Raw genomic sequence first — 20,461 nt, forward strand, 5'->3', positions numbered from 1 at the left:
AAGCCGACAGTCTGGTTGTGAATTTCTGGAGAAAAAAGACCCACGTGATGCATTCGTCCTATCAGCTGCCGGTTTTCATTTTCTGGGAAACAATACAGAGAAGCGCCGCCTGCTGCTATGGAGACATATTGCGTTTCGCGCACGTGCAGAGCATACGCTTAAGTCCGTGTCACCTCAGTGTGTTTTGATGAATTTTTTTTGGACCTCGGGGACCCGACTGATCAGTCCAACTGCCTTTTCTGCCGACGGTCGGCCGTCTGGTTGGTGTGTAACAGCTCTAAGGCAAACATACAGCAACTCTCCCATTCTCACCCAGGGGGATACAGTGAAGTCGGTCTCAGCGGGACAATTTTGCCGAATTCTGCTGTATATTTGATTTAATTTGTTTGCGGTTTTTGTATATTTCAATCAAATTGAAAACCAGAGCAGTGTGAAAAGAAAGTATGAATTATTCATAACTATCCACTTAAGGATCACAAAAGGCTTCCGTGTCTGGGGGCCTGTGTAGTCAGAAGACTCGCCATTCTTCTCATTACCAGCATTGACTGTAAGCATGTGCATCAGCGCAGTAGATGCCACAGCATGTATTGGGTTGCTGGTGCATTTAAGCTATCGAGAGCTCGGAAACTTTGCCGGAATATACAAGCGGCTTCTTCCTCCACTCTACAGTGAAGTAATTTAAAAAATAATGAAGAGAAGACACATGCAAGCACACATGCTCCCTGTAGCAAGCAAGCATGATCACTGTAGAGCGTTTCCATCATGCATATGCAGCCCTCCTGCATTCTCTCTTTGCTCTCCTGTTGGAGATGTGCCTGCATGAGTGCCATCGCGATGACATGATGTGACATAGCTGTTCATCACATTTGCCCTAAATATGTTATATAACATTCTAAAGAGCTCACAATGACATAATCCAACCCAGGATAATAATAAAATCCTTTAGAGAAACAGTCCACGGGCGCCTGGGTAGCTCACCTGGTAGAGCACGTGCCCATATATAGGGGTTTACTCCTCGACGCAGCGGCCACGGGTTCGACCCCGACCTGCGGCCCTTTGCTGCATGTCATTCGTCCTCTCTCTCCCCTTTCATGTCTTCATCTGTCCTATAAAAATAAAGACCTAAAATGCCCCAAAATAATCTATAAAAAAAAGAAGAGAAACAGTACATAAGCTTTTGATGACGTCAATATGAGTGTTGTGAGTAGAACACTTGAGGTGTTCATTTCTTCATTATCAATCAATTTAGTTTCTTTAAATGGTACTTTATTTTGAAATCTGGAAAAATGTCAAAGAATGTTAAGTGCAGGAATCATGAATAAAGGCACTGGAACGTGGGTTTGTTGGGTTTGTCCAAACGTGTCCGACATCTTCAACATTCTACATTCCTCACAAACTCATTACTCTTGTGAGTGACAGATCCCTGAAATACTGTGAAGACAGAAGAAGAAAAAGCAACGGTAAAACCTGGTGAGTCTTTTAGGTGCATTCCCGAGAATATTGAGGCAGTAGATGAAAGTTGAGTTGTGAGGGCTATCATGATCACTGGAATAAAGAGATGAGGAAAACAGCTCAATAACATATTGACACAAGCCTTTAATGTCTGTCAGACTACAAACAAGTGCTGCAGCCCTCTGGGGCAAGCTCCCTGCAGCGGTCCATGTTAAATGGAATGCCTTGACATTTTCAGTCTTAATTTCAAATGCTTAACACGTTATCGGGTAAAACTTTTATGACTTAACTTTTTTTTTTTATTTACTGACTAGAATCACTATCTTTTGCTGTCTGCTTTCAATCCTATAGATACAACTATTTACTAATGAGCTGCATCTTAAGATTCATTGGTTTCCATAAAAAAATGCTAGCAATGCAAAGACGTGAAGTCCCCTGCAAAAGAAAAGCAATAAGTCTTAATTATACCTGTCAGCCAATGGCAATAACTGATACTAGCTTATCTTGAGGCTAGAATCAATATTTTTAAATTAACAATGGGTCCCAAGACGACTTGGACGTAAAAGGTCACTCATAGTAACAAACGTGCAGAGATTCTTTCAGCTCATCCTTAAGGTTTTCAAGCCACAATTTTACTGTTTTGGTTTACTCTCCTGTCGGTGCTGTTTCTGTCACAGCAGGCAGCTGTTTTAAAAAAAAAAAAGCTCTTAAACCCCACTGTACACTACCAACTCAGCACCAAACAGCAGAAAGACACAGTTAGTGATGAGCTGGTGACCCTACTGGAGCATTTAGCAACTAAAGAGCTGGATATTTTTCTCAGGAGTTGGTGGAGCAAAACAAAATAAAGCGAAAAAGAGAATGAATATTCAACATTCACCAGGTAGACAGAAACACAACTCAGAATAAATTCTAATGTTGGTCAGTAAATGTCGTCGAATCGGATGTGTGATTAGCCAACGTGTTTACAGCTTGTTATATAGCTGCTTCCAAGTGACCAAAAAAAAAAAGTGCTCCATTAAAAATCTTTTTTTCTTTCTCTTTTGAGTTTGAAAAGGCCCCAATAGGTTTCACAGATGACCCTGTTGAGTTAGCGAGCAAGTGTCTTTGTTGGAGCGCCCGCTTTTCCATCCATCAGAATGGCTCTAAAGAAACATTTTTAATGGAGTATCACTTTAAAGCAGCACCCCACATAAAGCCCAAGATCTCGTCTTCATTCTTCACAGATCATTCAAAACATGTCTCCTGTTTGATGAAGTCTTCCCTTGTGTCTTTTTGTCAGGAACGAAGAGGGAAGACTCTAATTGATCCAACATACAGTGTGTAATCAGTGTGTCTGTGTGTTTTCCTCGACTCCAATTATAGGACCAGATTTTTGCAGTACATAAAAGACCAATAATCACTCAATTTATAACAGCAGGGAGCAGTGTTCGTATAAAGGAAACACACAAATTCTAGCCTTAATCAATGAGTGGGACTGCAATATATTTCAGCAAATCACTAAAATATATACTTTTTCGGTGTTGGGGACTGTCACCTATGGGAAAGAGCTAAATACAGCATTACCTAAAAGTATGGAATGAACAGTCTGTCCATTATAAGCCCAAAACTTAACTATAAAACTTTACTACATCCATCCCACTACACTTGGAGATAACATTTGTGCTCTGGAGTGAGTTTATAACTCTACTGAAATCACCAGACCGAATCGCAAATCATTTTTGATTTCATAGACCAAAATGCATACATTGTTAAGCAGCATTAAGTTCAAATATCAGGTCAGGTATGTCAACCATATTCTATATTAACCTTACCGGTTTGACACGTCACTCTAAAAAGATCAAACATTAGAAATCATTTGGTTTAGTTAGCTGTGTAACAGTTACACCTGATAGTTACAACTAATCTCTACGTGATAACTGTGTGCTGCAATCTTTTTATATAAAAATGTTTTCAGGCGTTGGTAGTTCACCTGGTTGAGCGTGTGCCCGATGTACCAAGGCTCTGTCCTTACTACATTCGGGTTGGATTCCGACCCACGGCCCTTTGTTGCATGTCGTCCCCCCCACCTTTTTTAAGTGGGGTGGCACAGGGGGGGACCAATAATCCGTTAGTGGGGGGACCAGGGGGGCATTTTATCAGAATACAACACAGAAAATCTGCTTAGAAATGAAGGAAATATTGGATGGGGTAGAACAACAAAATGTAATTCTGAAACATCCCATTCATTTTTAGTTTCACTTGTTTTCATTTTAACGAATTGTTTTTCCGAATACAACACACATTTTCTAAAGGCTCAGCCTGCTACAATTCCAGCACTGGCTTCATGCTATCAGAATTTTGGATTGTCTTTATGGAAACATGAATTGGTCATGTGACCAGGGCTGGGAAAATTTGCAGAACAGGCAGTCAAGTGACAGTACTCTGATCCAATGGAAATTGGAGACAATTAGCTTTTTCGTGCTGTATAAGGCCTTAGTTGAAGGACAATAAAAGCAGTTGGTTGCCTGAAAGCATTTCAATACAACATTACGTTGGATACAATTAAATATAATCAGGAGCAGTTCATCATCAGCAGCGGCAGCAGCGCTGCTCTGCCTCTTTCAGACATATATCTCCTCTCCTGTTTAAAAACTCCTTCAAATGTTTTTCTTCCGTCTCATCTTTTTTTGTCAGTTTTTTGGTTTTCCGTTATGACGCATAGAAGCAGCCCCAGTGCTACTGTAATGTAGTTTTACAAAAAGACCACTCCATTGTCTAGTAAATGGGAAGCGTTCACACATTTTAATGTACTATAGTCATTGTCACTAATATCTATTACTTTACCCTTAAACCATGTATTTACATCTACAGCGTCATAGAGATTCAAGTGTTAAATGTGTCCAATTTATGCTACACAAACTCATTGATGAGTAGAATAAATCAAAAGCTCATTATGCACAGAGCACTGAACACCGCACTGAGCTGGGAAATGAGTTGTGCCATTTGCTTACTTGCTGCATGTACAGTGTAACAATTAGCCGAAAAACCCATCTGCAGTCGGCACACTAACTGCCTCTTTTTCAGACATAATATGTCCTTGTTTATTTCACCTTGGAGGTGACTACGCATCAATATTGCTGAATTTAAAACATTAATATCACACCTAATAGCCACATCAGTGGAGTGTTTCTGGGGATGAACCTCCTGCTGTGATATATTTGGGAGAAATGTGTCCTGATGTTAGTTATACAATTATGTGCATCAAGAGCTGTTTCCATGCCGTACCACAGGCAAGGGTGTGTTTTAACTCTTTCTATTCACTCACTTCCTCTTTCCTCATACTCTCCAATCTCCACGATTTCACATTTAGGTTTCATCATTTAAAGTGCTGTATTTTCTTATTATCACTTTTATGAGGATTTGTCTAAGGTTATCATAACTCTTTAGGAAGTTGTGCTATAAAGAAAAAAAGTTTGCAGCCTCCAGGATTGGCACAGCTTGAATGCGTTGGCATACCCTGTTACCCTTAAACTCATCAACCCATCCAACGCTTCTGATTGGATGTCTTTACTTGACGTCAGCTGTTGTGGAAACATCAAATTTCTCCAATTATAGTCACTTTTATTCCTTTTGATACTTCCTCATACATTTTCTGTGCCACAATGGCATGCAAATTTAATTTAGCCTAAGAGGAGTGAAAAGCATCGTAAGTGTAAAGAGATATCAGTATTTGAATGAGGATGCTTGATTGTTGCTGAAGACAAAAAATGTAGCTATCATCTCAAGATAATTTAAGAGCACCTGGCCCTCCACTCCTTCCGAAATACAAGTAAATGGCCCTTTTTCCACAGAAGATGGAGGAGCCCGCTCATTGTAAGCAATTCATTGAAAATGCCGCAAAGTAGTATTACGAGACAATTGGCTCTGAGTTGAATCCGGGGAAGGTTATCGGGCGAGCCGAAACTCAGCGGTTCCATTTTGAACATTAATCATTCAGATTATTTCTCAACAAAGAGTTTAGGTGGAAGACGAGGGGGTGTGGGGGGTATGCCTCTCATTAGCCACGGAGAAATGATGTCTGCTCTGGCGGGGGGAAAATAATCCTTTCTCTCTTGGTGAACCGGCGTGAACGTCTGGACCGTGAAAATTGAGCAACAACAACGGTCCTCCTGCCAAAAGCCCACATTTGTTCGGCTGCACAACATTGAGCTGGTGATTTCTGTCCATCTGTTCCCTAACACAGACCGATATTCAAGCTAATCACCATGACTGCTTTAATCAGCGCCGGCCAATCAGGGCTGATATGCCGAACTCCACACAAAGGCAAGAACACAAACTATGTGTTTCAAAGGCTGTTATCCAATGCAGCAGGTTTAGATTGGGTGGAAAGGCTAAAAAAAATACACCAACACCAGCATTTGTTCATTTGTTGGACAAACAGCACAAGCAGATTGGATAGTATTGCATTTGTATAAAAGCAAATGAATATGTTCACATTTCAATATTCATGAATTGAGTAAGACATATTGGGAATTTAGTCCCTTTATCCACAAATGAATACTGATGGTATTTACCACATGGAAAGTTACATAGACTCAAGGTTTTGAGATGAGAAAATATTTCTGCTATATGGATGGAGCTGAAATGGAAATGTGACTCTGCATTCATTTGAATGTTGGATTTACATTTACATGCAGCTATGCATGATGTTTTTCATCCACAGTACTGAAACTTTGCAAAGATTCACTATTACTGGTTGCTGCTGGGGAGCAAGGGACTTTTGATTCATTAACTTGAAAGACAATGAATGAAACTTCAATTTGTAATTGTAAAGTAGATCCATTGTTTACATATTTTCTAGATTTGTTTTATAGATGTATAAGTTATATTAATGTACTAACAATTTCTTATTGACACCGAAATCTTTATGAAATACCTTTAAGACACTGAGAAGTAAATCACTGACCTTAGGAGAAATAGACTAATCACTTGCATCCTGCTGTGAGAAGAGCAGCAGATAGACAGTGCGACCCCAATCTCAAATTTCAAAAGAAGTCAGACCAGTCAGATGTCTGAAAAAAGCCTTTCAAAGAGAAAGGAAAAACCTTTCTTGACAGCCAGGGTCTGATTCCCTTTCAAATATCCTCTGCTTGACAGCAGACATTACACTATTGTTCCTCCCCTTATCTGTCATTCGAATCAGTCATTCTGTCAACTTTGAATCCCCCTATCTGTCGCAGGATGGCTAAATGGCTTCCTCCCCGTGGGTTTGATGTCGTTCCTGCCCTTTAGAAACAGAATGAAACTTCCAAAACAGAGCTGAAAGATAGAGCACCGTAAACCATGATTGTGAGTGCTGCTGACATGTCAGAGGCTAGCCGAGGCCTATCACCTTTCATCTTTTTTTCATTTTCATCACAGGCTCCTGTGTGTTGGCTTATGTAAAGGCCCCTGTCTGTACCCTGACTACGCTGCCCATTTACAAACACTAGTACAGTGCCCGTTGAAAATGTGTTTGGAACAGGCCGATTGCATTGCCTGTGGTATTGCTGCTTGTAGAATTCTTCAAAACCAAATTGTACCCCAACATTTCTTACAGAAGGACCCCAATCCACTTAATATGCAACCACTGTATAGTCTACTACTGATTTACAGTGTAGTCTACGTCTACATCAGAGGAAGACGTTGTACTTATATTTACCTGACAGAGAACATTGCAGATTCAGAATGTAATCACAAAATATCACAATGAAAATGTGGAGTAATCAGACATTAGCGTCATGGACTCATGGCAGTGCGCTTCCCACCTGGCCCGTTATGAGAGCTAATCAGTATATATCTTCGTTCATCAATCACGAATGTAACACTTCAGCAGAGGACGTGTTAATTCCCAAACAGGTTTAGTGGCTTGACGGTTAACAGTGAAGTAGGGGATTTGATTCGCGGGACATTTTGTGACGGTAATGTTATTAGCATTAAACGTTATGTCCTGCCTCTGGTTAGAAGTCGCTACCCTAGAATAATGAGGTTCTATCTGACATTTTTGTCAAAATTGAGTTATTTACATATTCTTACTCTGGTATAACTTGTGAACATTATTTAAGGTGTTTTTTAAAAATGAAATTAATGTGTGGCGTTTTATTCAGAAAACAAAAAGGATCTATGTACAAAGTTACACTCGAGGTGTGTAGACTTGAGGTTCTATCTGTGGTCCAATCATCTTTTGGAATATTTACAGAAGGACCAATCAAATACTGTTTCTTTATGGTGCCAGGTTGTCTAGCGCTAGTTAACGTTAGCTAGCGTTAGCTAACGTTAGCTAGCATTACCTAACATGACCTAAGTCTAAAAGTTGTCCTCAGCAAAATCCAAACGCTATAATGCAACTACAAGTGGGAATTCAGTCATATCCTGTCATTTCCTTGCCAAACGTCATATCCAACTTGATTTGCATCATATTCTAAGACTAGTTACTGTTAGTTAACGCTAGCTAACGTTCGATAACGCTAGCTAACATTAGCTAACATTAGCTATTTTTAAAAGTTGTCTTCACTTCAGCAAAATCCAAAAGCATGAGAAAGAAAGAAATTACTTTATAAATTACAACATAATCCCATTGTTGGTTAGGGCTTGTCTCAAAATGATGGCTAAATTACATGTAGGCTACTAAATTAACATTAGCATACTATCAATAGCCTGGTAACATTGCCTATTTGGTAGTGATTATCTCCTCATTGCAAGTAACAGCATCTCAAATGAGCTCCATTTTAAGTAACCAGTCTTGGGTTTGAAATACCTTGTTCATTAGCAAAACATTTCTGATCAGTTTTATCTGAATGAGTAGCAGTATTGCTATGTGTAATGTTGTATGACGCGTTTTACATTTAAATTGTTTAAAAATGAATTGATAAGATATCAAAAGAAATACTAATTTTAAATATTCATTCAACTCGTTTTGCTTTTCTACTCACAAGACTGATAAACTGAAGGACCTGACATGCATCAGACCATGCATTTTTAAAATCATTCATTTACATTTAACTTACTGTTATCTTAAATAAGAACGATGAAAGGAAAAATGACGCACTGGAAAAATATTGTGTTGCACAGTAAGTGCATGAATGCATGAAGATTTAACATATTAACCAATAAAAAGACACTTTTTATTATATAAATTGAACAGTCCAACAGTATGTATAAGTACATTGTTAAAATTCTTTGATAATCATTTTCTACAATTCAAATCAAATTTACAATTCATGTAGAATTTTGGTATCTGAGATGTAGAATACATTCATGGTGTATGCAACTCTGGTGCTATAAAGAAATGTGCTCCATTTGTCAGTTTTGCTATTTGCAATGCTAAAACTTTAAACCTCAATATCTCAAAACTGATCTGAACACAGATAGAACCTTATTATTCTGAGGTAGCGAAGTGGTGAATGTATGCTACAGTTCACAGCAACTTAAAACTGTATAGGGTCTGGCTTTTGATGGATATTTAGTGTTGGCAAATGGCTTTTTATTGAGTTTCCTCTTAGCGAAATAATAGACACTGAAAAGTGTATAGAGCCTTTTTTTTGGCAACCTTATTCCACACAAACAGTCTTGATGTTCCTGTCAGCTATCCGCTTGTGCTCCAGGAAAGTGAAGAAAAGTAAGTTTGGTATGTCCAGCAATCATGTAGCTAACGTTGGAAGCAATTCTGTATGTGGCGTCTGCGTGTGACGTGCACGTTACCTTCCCCCCCAAACACGGACACACACATATACATACATACATACAGATACGTATCGCTATATCAGATAGATGCACATAACACCTATTTTAAAACCCGTATTGGCTACCAGTTAGTGTTAGAATTGATTTTAAGATCCTTTTATTGGCTAACAAAGCACTTAATCATCTAGCTCCCTACTACATGTCAGACATGGTTTTAAGTTATGTATCCACTAGATCCCTTAGGTTCTCTGGTAGTGGTCTTTTGGTTGTTCCAAGGATCCGGTCTTAGACCTATGGCAAGGCCGCTTTTAGCCACAATGGCCCCAGACTTTGGAAGGACTTAACGGAGTACTTTACGGAGGGTAAAAGAGAGTGTAGATATTTTTAAAAGGAAGCTCAAACCACACCTTTTTTAGTCTGGCTTCTACTGTGTCTTCATTTTTTGTGTCTCTGAAAGGTCCCATGGCATGAAAATTTCACTTCATGAGGTTTTTTAACATTAATATGAGTTCCCCCGGCCTGCCTATGTTCCCCCAGTGGCTAGAAATGGTGATAGGTGTAAACCGAGCCCTGGGTATCCTGCTCTGCCTTTGAGAAAATGAAAGCTCAGAAGGGCCAATCTGGAATCTGCCCCTTATGAGGTCATAAGGAGCAAGGTTACCTCCCCTTTCTCTGCTCTGCCCGCCCAGAGAATTTGGACCGCCCATTAGAAAGAGAGAGACATCATGGCTTGCAAACGAGCAAAGCATGGCAGTTGGTCAAGGCCACACCCCCCACCCTCCACCTTGCCCCCCCCCCCCTCTCCTCCTCAATGGCATTTAAAGCTACAGACACAGAAATGGCACATTCTAAGGAAAGCTCATTGTTGGACTGGCTCTAGTGGCTGTAATTCTGCACCAAGGCTGAATTTCGGGAAAAAGACTTCAGATACAGTATTAGGGGACCACTAAGACCTATATAAAAGAGACTTCAGATACAGTATTAGGGGACCACTAAGGCCTATATAAAAGAGACTTCAGATACAGTATTAGGGGACCACTAAGACCTATATAAAAGAGACTTCAGATACAGTATTAGGGGACCACTAAGGCCTATATAAAAGATACTTCAGATACAGTATTAGAGGACCACTAAGGCCTATATAAAAGAGACTTCAGATACAGTATTAGGGGACCACTAAGGCCTATATAAAAGAGACTTCAGATACAGTATTAGAGGACCACTAAGGCCTATATAAAAAGAGACTTCAGATACAGTATTAGGGGACCACTAAGGTCTATATAAAAGAGACTTCAGATACAGTATTAGGGGACCACTAAGGCCTATATAAAAGAGACTTCAGATACAGTATTAGGGGACCACTAAGGCCTATATACAAGCATCCAAAAAGCAGCATGTCATAGGACATTTAATAACTTAAATTTGGAATAAATGGAGACATTTTGTTTTTACCTTCTCTAATTACTGTCTTCTCTAGACCCATTGAGGGAAAACAGATCAGTTTTCTATTCACTATCAGAAAGGGTTTCAACTCTGAAGATGATTCCCACATATTCAGAGTTGAAACCCTCTCTGCAAACCAAAAGCAGATTCCAGCAGCCTGGGTGTGTGGTCATTAGAGAATCTGGACCTGGATCTGGGCGGCAACAGGTGTGAACACTTGTGATGTCTGGTCCCTGACTGTATAATTGAATGTTGGCGAACTGAAGACCAGGTCATGAGCTAAGTGACTGGGAGAGCTGGCCTTTCAGCCACCATGTCATTTTGACTTTAATAACAACCAAGAGTGAGCTCATTACAGTCTCTCACATGAATATAATTATTTCTAGGTCATATTATATACATTTGCACATGTTGCACTACTGTGTGTATTTTTGCACACATTGTAGTAGAGTACAATTATTTGTTTTAGTGATTTTTTTTTTTAACTTTTAATGTGATTAGGACATTGTGACTAATTATAAACTATATATAACATAAATGTCACCCTGATTACAATGAGTATAGCCAAAATGTAAGACTTATAATAACCTTTTTAAATAATTATATTTTATTTTGTGTTTAACAAAGAAATGATTAAACACTGTCACTTCTGCATCATAATTGCTTTGTTTTCACTGATAGAACAGCACAAGTACTCCTTTGGGTGTTTATCATCGTAATGTGCGCATACAGTTACTGATATTACTGTGTATACCCACATGTAGTTTCATACAAGCGTATGCATGCGTGCGTGTGCAGCATGTAGTGTGTGAGGCTGTTGCACTTAAGAGATATTATTTTACCCTGCAGAACAAAATTGGCTCATAATCCGTGATGGCTGACATTTTAGTTTTAATTAAAAACCCATTAAATGAGTGCCTTATTGGGTTTTATTTAACTGTAAATTAAATAATACAATTTAAAGGCAGCTGGATGCAATAACAATTTGTTTATGATTACATGTTAGATCTTATCATTAGATCAGGAATTTTTTTTTATATCTTAAACTGCTGCATGTATTTGCTTTTGTTAGCCCATTTCATTTGTTCATTTTGATGTTTGTTGGGATGTTATTTTCTACTTTTCTCCAACTGTGACCTGTTTGGCAGGTGCAATCAGCATATGATATCCTTCCATCTGGTGCTGGATAAAATCACAGAAATATTGCTTTCCTCTGACTGCATGTCATCAGTGTTGCGTAGAAACCTTCGTTCTCTAAAAAGTTAACTTTTTATGGAAAAAAAAAAAAAGTGATTTAGCCCATAAATTGTTTGGCTAGTCTCCAACATAATGAAACCTTTTCTGCACATTGGAGATAATGTCAGCTGTCAAATGCAATAAAAAGAAAATAAACTGCCAAAAACTTGAGATATCAGGTTTTTGCAGGACACCAGCTATGATGACTGGGGGGCTGTTTATAATCTTCCACTGTGAACCTTTCAAGCCCTTATTCATCAGCACAGTTCTGGGGCTTGAACGAAATTGCAAGTTATTAACTCTGCTCTCAGAGAAATGAAAGTGTCTTACTTGGAAATGCTAAATCACAAGAAAAGTATTATATAAAAATCACAGTTTAATCCTCTTCACTGATGTAATCAGTCAAATGGCACATATCTGAAATCTGATGCTGGAATTGGGCTCTCTCCAAAGTACACTCAATGTTCTGGACTTTTCCTCTGATGCCAGCCAGGCAGCTGTGCGTTCTGCGTGTTGTGCCAGATGCTGCAAGCTCACATGGTGGCCCTGGATAGCACTGGATATGGGGCATTGATTAGGTCTAAGCACACTGCACCATACTACAGACACATTGCCGGATTTGGATTTTAAAAACCTTTTTCCCCTGCTGAATTTAATCCATATTAGACCATTTCAGTTCTTCAATATGCTCCCTTTGGCTCCTTCCAGCGACATAAAACTGAGCTGTCCATTGCCTCTGGCAGGCAGGAGTTTCTCTGCATGGGATGTTTATCATAAGGTTGTTCTCATCAAGCACACTGTATGGCTAAAAAGATGAAAATTAATTGTGAATTTAGCCTTTGCTTTTTATTTTGCAGTGGTTGGCATGCCTGTCTTTGTGTCAATGAGCGGTGAAAGTGAGAATAATGGTGAACATCACTTAAAGAGAAAGGCGAACAAGGATATTTCACATTTCCGCCTAGAAAATAAAAGAATTCAGAATGTTGACTTACAAAGTCATAATTATGAGATATTAACGCAAAATTATGGGACAGTGAGAACATTTTTTGACAGAAATCTTAACTTACTTAACTTACTTATTACCATTATTTTAAACTGCGGAAAGTAACAAAATAAATCTTTGACTTATACAACCTTTGGACTACGAAGTAAAAAAAATGACTTACCCTGTTTTTTCATTTTGACTTATTAAATCAAATGAAATAGTTACTGACTTTGACTGACTGACTGACTGATCTCATAATTGTTAAGTACCATTAGTCACCATCATGGTCATTATCATTGTCATCTGTTTTTATTTTTTTTGCCTTGCAGAAATGTGCTTCAGTAGGCTTTTTTCCCCCAAAGATTTGCAGGTGGTTATTGAAAATGTCATGCAAGGCCTATCCCTGACCCCAAAAATATTCTCCCAACAGCTGCAACGGCACATAGAAAACCATGCTGTTGCGATGTGATTTGCAATGTCAGTTAGAATAATTATTTCAAGCTATAAACCACAGTAACCCAGATGTCACTTGTGTTTAGCGTGTGGAGGAGAGACAGGCAAAGCTTTAAAAGGGAAAATCCATTCTCTGATGCACTGTCATGTATCATCAGCCAGTGGTTTTCATCTCGTTCCAAAAGTTATTTTATAATGCAGGGTTGACTGACCTTTTCTGTGTCCAGTGGTCCCTCAGCCTGGTTTCTGCTTCAATTAGTCATTTCCAGGATGTCTGTGTACTGAAATTTGGCCCGTACATCTAGGTTGTGAGAGATCCAGCTGCTATGATAAAATGCTAATTATGCCAAAAGTAGGAGTAATAAAAGCAGTTGATTTGATTAAGTTATCATTGGAAAACTGCCATCTGTGGCCAGTTGGTCCTCTGATGGATTATTTGAATGAACCTTTCTAGTGTCTACAGTATTAGGCGATCATATCTAGGGATCCATCATCTCATAATACATTAATTGGTGGGCCCCACAAGAGTTTGTTAGAAGTTATTTAATGTCGGACAAATACGGTGGGACTGCGTGAAGCAGAAATCTGAGCGTAATCCTTTGCATGGCGGCAACTGTTAATGATGCTAAACCACAGAACAGGTTGTCGACATGATAGTCTATATCAACGACGTTGCACTTCCGCAAACCGGGATTGCTCCAGTGCTGCCGGAAATTCTGCTGTATCACGCTCTTTTCGCCCGGATGTCTGTTACCTTCTACTTTCTTTGTGTTGTCTCTGAACACCCACACAGGTGTTTTCAGTTATTCTGGCTGATTAGACTCTTTTCAGGTTGAAGATGGGCCGGAGCTTTGATGGGAACTTATTTGGTCACAAATTGTTTCTACCAATAAGCATGACAAACGTGTCATTTGTCCCGCCCTAACAGGTGCAACAACACTAACAGTGGACTCAGGAAGATCTCTCAGTCTGACCACACCCACACAGTCATGGAAAAGGTCCAATCAGCCACATTAACTATATACACCTGTGTGGGTATTCAGGGCCTTTAAACTCCTGGTGGATTTATGAGGACTGTGGTTAACTGCTCCTCAGATCTCTGCAGGGTAAATCCAGACAGCTAGCTAGACTATCTGTACAATCTGAGTTTTCTGTTGCACGACTAAAACAACCTTTGAACGTACACATGTTCCACCAAAACAAGTTACTTCCCAAGGCTATTTTGCAGCAGCACCATGGCTCTCTCTGGCGCTTAGCGCCGCCCATGATGATTGTGATTGGTTTAAAGAAATGCCAATAAACCAGAGCACGTTTTTCTCCCATCCCGTGTGGACTAGCCAGACCTTCCGCCGCAGTGCTGTGCAATGCGTGACTATCGACAGGGCAATGTAAAAAGAAACGTGGGCATCTTCCAACTGATGGCAAAGATTTTACAAGCCTTTTCGATTTAGACTCAATCATGCCAAATGTTTACTAGTTTCTATTGTTTGCCGAGCTATTGGTACATTTTCCTGAAGCAATTCTCTCATTTTAAATGGTGTGGAAACTCCGCCCATACGGCACAAGCCAACACTATGTCAGTTAGCTTTATAAGCATGCCCCAATTTAACATCACTCACTTACGTAGATAAGTTCATTGTATATCAGCAAGACTGCATATTCTTGGCAAGTTGCTAAGCAATTTAATTAAAAAAAAATACATTTCAGACAGCATTATATAAAATGGCAGCGTGCCTGGATTAGACTGCATTAATATGCATTTGCCAATTAAATGAGGAAAGTCTCACACAAAAGTAGTCATTATTACTTATATATATATATATATATATATATATATATATATATATATATATATATATATATAGTTTTCAAAATACATTTGTTTTGTATAAATGATTTAAAGCTTCCTCACCATGACCACAAGTAATAAACCTCTTAATTCTCAAAAGGGTTAATAATATACTAGTTAATTTTATTTGTGTAATTTTTTAAATGTCTTCTTTACATTTTCATAATGAGTTGTACAATAGTGTATTTTCCTGGAAACATTATGAAAATACTCAAAAGATGTGTTGGCATCTGAGGGTGTTTGTGCAGCTGTATGAGATTTTTAGCTGAAGGAAAAAAGAACAGTAGAAACATAGAAATAAGAACTACAGGCTTTGTTAGTAGTTTCTATAGTAACCACACAGATATACAGTACCTGCTATTCGTCACTGCGAGGGTTGTATTCTTGAAGGGCTTTCTAAAATCTGATGAGATGTTATCAGTACATTACTTTGCATTACCCGCCATCATCACATCAGCTGTTTCATACTTGACCAAGGGCAAAACTTTGGGTTCAACATTAGGGGGGGGTTGAGATCTCCACTTTTGAGCAAAATTGAAATTTTGAGCATATCAAACACTGCATTTCCTGCATTCTGGTGAATTTTTCAGCAAACATTTGTGCCTTTTTTGCATCAAGTTAGGAAGCAAATGTATTTATTTATGTAAAGGAAATTATAATAGGTTTTGGGGTAGGTTTCACTGGCCAGTTTTGATTATCCCTCCTGTAAATTATGTATCTAATAAAATCCCACCCACAACTACCAATCAACATTGCTTTAGTAAATATGCAAATGAACTGTGGAGACTTAGCACCACCATTGAACATTTCAATTAGTTTCATTGTCACTGGTATTGCATTTGTCATCGTGAATAGCACCATATGCTCACACCACTTAATTCAAGTTGGGGAGAGATTATGAGCAGATGATTTAGCAATTGCACCGCTCCTATTATGTGATGTGATACTGGCTGATGTGAAGTGAAATGAAGCTAGGCACTCGAATGAGTTGAGGGCACCATTCCCCTCCCCTACGATTGACTAAACATTTAGCTGTGATATAATTGGCTTGGTAACAAAGTGACCATGGGGCGTGAATACATTTGTAACAAGCCCTTTGATCAGGCTCAGAGGCACATTGGCCTCCCTTGACATGGCGGGCTGTCAGCAATGTTTGGTGAATTAAAAAATAGCAGGAATTTCAACACATGATAAACAATGTGAGGGCCCTCCTGCTAGGTAGTACACCTGTCACATCAAAGGTGATTTTCTTTCTAATGTTGGCCACTGTGACTTACTAATTTCCCTTTCATATGTAGTTTAATTCAAGGCAAAACTTTACTTACTTACTTTACACACCTTAGAGATCGTCAGTTTGGAAAGAGGGAAAACTCCACTGAAAACGAAAAAAATAAAAACTTCAGGAAGAGTGCAAGTGTACAAAGTTAACTTAAGTAGCATGTAGCAGAATTACAATATAAAGAAACAGAATATACAACAAAGAACTGCAAAGTAACAACATGGTAATGAAGCATGAAGTATTGGCCAATTTAGGGGAACAAAGGGTTTGTTTTTTAGATATTTCATATGGGGTTTTATACATTTCACAGCTCTGTTATACTAAACAATATTTGAAAAAAAAACAAATAAACCAACATTTAAAATGTCACATTTTCATACTACAATGCCACCTTTGTGGGCTTGTCCCGGAGGTTAAATTATCATTGAGGTCTATCCAGAGGGCTCTCACCAAGTGAACTAAGGTAAAGGGAAATCAGGCATCTCCGTGCGACTGTGAATTGCTGCGGTGGGAAAAGGCGCTGTAGTTGTGGCCCCCACCATCTGGCCTGCTCCATCTCACGCTCCATCAGAGGCTCACCCTCACACCCCACCCCTACCCAATCCCACCCTGCCCCGCAGCCCCGGCGAATCAGCAGATCTGTAACCTGTCTGTGGTGATGAATAGAGGGCGTCTGCAGCCGTGGCTGCCACCACAAGCACAGATGGATGATAGTGGGCTGTTAAAGTGCTTCCTGCGACACAGTGGCCAACATACTCAAGGCGAGCGACAATGTCCAGTGTCCCTGTTTTATTTCTCTCTCTCTTTTTTAAGTGATGTTTGGGCTGAGAGTGCTATTGGCAAGAGCTGAAACACAGTCAGGGCACCTGGTGCGCCAAGTCAGACATTTTCACAAGTAGGAAGCAACAGCAACAGTTTTTTTTCTCCTTATTACCTCCCACATGCACTGCAACATTTTCCTGTTGTATGTCAAAACATTTCTTTAAATATTAACCACTTGTACGTTTCAGCAGCTCAGTTACCAGCAACTGCTGACATGATGTGTCAAACTGCAACACAGGCTGTACACGTAATTTACTTTTGTGTGGCACTATATAAAGTAATTGCATAGATAATTGCAGGGCTAATTGAGAAGTATTCAGAATTAATTATGAACTGTAAAAAAAAAAATCAATTATATACACTTCTAAATCCACCCCTAATCACACCACTTAGGCCCAGCGAGCAGTCCAAAAAGAGAAAATGGATGCAGGCAGCTTATTTTTTAGTTTTTGCCACATTATTAGAAAATGACTAACTTGATTAGTTTATGTGTACATACACTCAATGAAATAATGAAAGCTTCTTCCTTAATGATCTGTGAAAATCTTAATGGCATTTTATATAGGTCTCCGCTGCTTTGCACGGTTGATGGGAGGCTGTGGCTCAGTGGTGGAGAGGTCGCCTGCCAATCGGACGGTTGGTGGTTCAATCCCTGCTGTTCCATGTCAAAGTGTCCTTGGGCAAGACACTGAACCCTGAGTTGCCCCCGATGCTGTGCCATCGGAGTGTAAATGTGCGTGTGAATGGTTCCTGTACTATGTAAAAGTGCTTTGAGTAGCCGTTAAGACTAGAAAAGTGCTATATAGAAACAGTCCATCTACATTTACATTTGATTCTTGGAGAGAGAAAAAACCTGACCTCCTCAATGCTCTAAATCCTATTGTGCAGCTGTCACAGATATTAGACCCTATAATGACCCTGGGGAGGGATTGAAGCATGAGCAAACATTGGAAAGAACATAAACCATTAGGTGCGCTGTTACAGTGTTACAGTGAACTGCGTGGTATCCACAGAGAGCTCTGTTACAGCCATGGATGCGTCCCGCAGAGTTAAGCATGGGCTCCACCCTGCACAGTGGCAGTGTTATTGTTATTAGATCAATAGAGCGTCTGAAACGCACCAAATGTCAGGAGCTGATTTGTCGGACATTGTCCAGAGTTCATATGTGAAAACGGCTTCAGATAAAAGACTGGTATCATTTTTCACCTCTAACTCTCAGCTAAATGTTGAACTATTCCTTTAAGTGGAAGACATTATATCAGCTTTGCCCTTGAGGCTCATAATCCATACTGTTCCAGTAGAGCTGCTTGGCGTCATTGGGATACTCTGAGGGACAAAGCAGCTGTAACCTTCCAGCTCCTGTGAGTCACTGTCCAACTGCACTGAGAGTCGCTTCAAGAGGCAATAAGTCATCTATCACATCTATTGAACGCTCTTGCTCACCAGCAGGAACTGCAGCAACATCAATATAAGTTAAAACCTTTAACACTGACATTCTCTCCACCCACTGACTTTGGCCTTTAATAGACAAAAACAATTGTTATACCTTTACAATGAAAATAGTGGAATTCTTTCTGTTATGTTTTTTTTATTTGAAAATAAGATTAAGCTTCCATAGCTGATAAATGTTGTATGACACTAGTTTACTGCTTTTAACAACTTTCTTTCCCGGCCAGTTGTAGAAAATGTCAATATTTGAATTTTATTTGTGTTGGCCTAAACTTTAAAATCTGACACCTGAAAACAGACTCCAAACCAGTGTTTTCTTTTTACAGGCAAACTGCTCAGGGAAGTATTTTCCCTAAAGGTGTGGACACACAGAGCCGACGGCCAAACGTCGGCAGAAAAGGCAGTTGGGCTGATCAGTCTCCCCAAATTGGTCAAAAAAGTGCCTGAGAACACACCAAAGCGACAAGACGTAACACGTCTCCATAACAGCAGGCGGCGCTAATCTGTATTGTCGCCCAAAAATGAAAACCGGCAGCTGATTGGACAAACGCGTCACGTGGGTCTTGTTTCTCCGGAAATTCAAAGACAGACTGTTATGGCGGCTTGTTAGGGGTTAGCACTCTACCAATCAGATCATTTGAGTCTGACTGCCGGCAGCGCCCGCCCCGCCGATTATACATGTCAAATCGGCCAAAATGAAGGACGAGTCACTGACCTCGCCAGACTTTCCAATGGCCGATTATCGGCTCTGTGTGTCCACACCTTAATACGTCTGCACATTTCAGCAAACTGTTTGGACTATTAAAGGTAGGAATAAATATTAATCATATTTATCGTACAGACATAACAGTGGATTTGATCTTCTCAACGATGAAGTGTCTTCCCCAACATGTGGAACTTCTCCTTTAAGTATGCTTATGTTAAAACTGGTGGATGACCTTAATACATCGCTACTACATTAGGATAATTTGATAGCAACCTGTACCTTACATTAGGTTGGTCACTGCTTCATCTTGGTGATTCAGCACTGTCCTTACAGCTGGAAATATAGATGATTTCTGAGGCCTGTCATCTGAGCGAGCAGGATGTCCTGAAGATGGAACTCCCCAGAGAATGGGCGGGTTAGGTCAAGACTGTCCTTGTCTGCCTTCGCTGTCAGCTTGCCAAGGTAAAGTTCTTACAGGTCAGGCAGCTGAGCTCAGTTACTTTCTGTTTTTAACTTGATATTTTTTTTCCAGGAATTTTACTGAGCACTTGTGTTACTTTCAAATGTGCAAGAAGTAACACATCTACTGTCTTGTAACACAGAATTACTATTTTGGCAGGGGGTTGACAGGATTAGAAATCAATAGTGGTTATTCAATGATTACTCGGACACATGCTGAGATTCTGGCCGTCAAACTCATTCATATATTTTTTACCATAGAAAACTTACAAACCCACTGGAAAACTGAGAACTCCTGAATGTATGCATGGACCTTCCAAATACACTTAACTTGACCCAATGAGATGTCTTAAGCTGTAAGCTTAGCTTAGCATAAAAACTGGAATCAGGGAAACATCCTCAGTGTAGCCTTATATTTAACGTACAGACATGAGTGTTTTTTCATCTAGCTCTCGTCACAAAAAGGTTACAAGTGCCATTACCAAAATGTGGAACTATTCCTTTAACGATAGGCTAAATGCTCACTATGCAACTGTGTTATTTACAAAGCAAAAAAATAAAAACTAGAATATAAACCCAGTAAATTATAGATCTGTTTCAGGAGACATTCAATATTAGGCAGAT

Source organism: Sander vitreus, chromosome 9 (genome assembly GCF_031162955.1).
Source record: "Sander vitreus isolate 19-12246 chromosome 9, sanVit1, whole genome shotgun sequence".
NCBI lineage: Eukaryota > Metazoa > Chordata > Actinopteri > Perciformes > Percidae > Sander > Sander vitreus.